This window comes from Octopus bimaculoides, chromosome 6, assembly GCF_001194135.2.
Source record: "Octopus bimaculoides isolate UCB-OBI-ISO-001 chromosome 6, ASM119413v2, whole genome shotgun sequence".
Taxonomy (NCBI): Eukaryota; Metazoa; Mollusca; class Cephalopoda; order Octopoda; family Octopodidae; genus Octopus; species Octopus bimaculoides.
In genome coordinates this window covers 106,652,998-106,653,656 of record NC_068986.1, presented here as the reverse complement: position 1 = coordinate 106,653,656, position 659 = coordinate 106,652,998, and positions in this window count along the sequence as shown.

Sequence of the window (659 nt, the reverse complement as noted above, 5' to 3'; positions counted from 1 at the left end):
TATATATATATATATATATTTAAACTTAATTTTAAATTTCCTGACTCAGAATTTCACCGTTCCAATCTTCGTTTACGAAATAAATGAAACAAGAAACAGTTAATAAAAATGTTTAGAGAACGAAATTAGAAAAGATTTCACTAGATAAGTGTACAAATAAGTTTTATATATCTGTATATATAAAATGCAGGATGTGTGTGTGTATGTGTGTGTGTACGTGAAAGTAATTGATGCACGTCCACAAATTAGCACCCATGTCGCTCCAATTTTAGGACATTCATCATGAACCTAGCTGTATTTTCGTCAACTTATTTTCCCCAAAGGCACCAGAGAATAGCAGTAAAACTAAATTTTCCACCAAAACTTTTAGCAATTTTCAAGTCGGAGAAATCCACCATTGCTTACAACAGGAGTTAAGTCCTCTTCTAGCGACGAGTAAGTTTTTGTTAAGACTTTTGTTGTGTTTTTCCATCGAGGAAAAAAAGTGTTTTGTTGATATACGGGCAACACACACAGACACACATACAAGTATATATGCGTACAAAAAATATGTATGCAATTGGTGTACGTACATGTGTGAATGTGTGTGAGTGTGTGTGTGTGCGTGTGTGTGTGTGTCTGCGTGTGTGTATGTATGTGTGGGTGTTGCCCATATATAT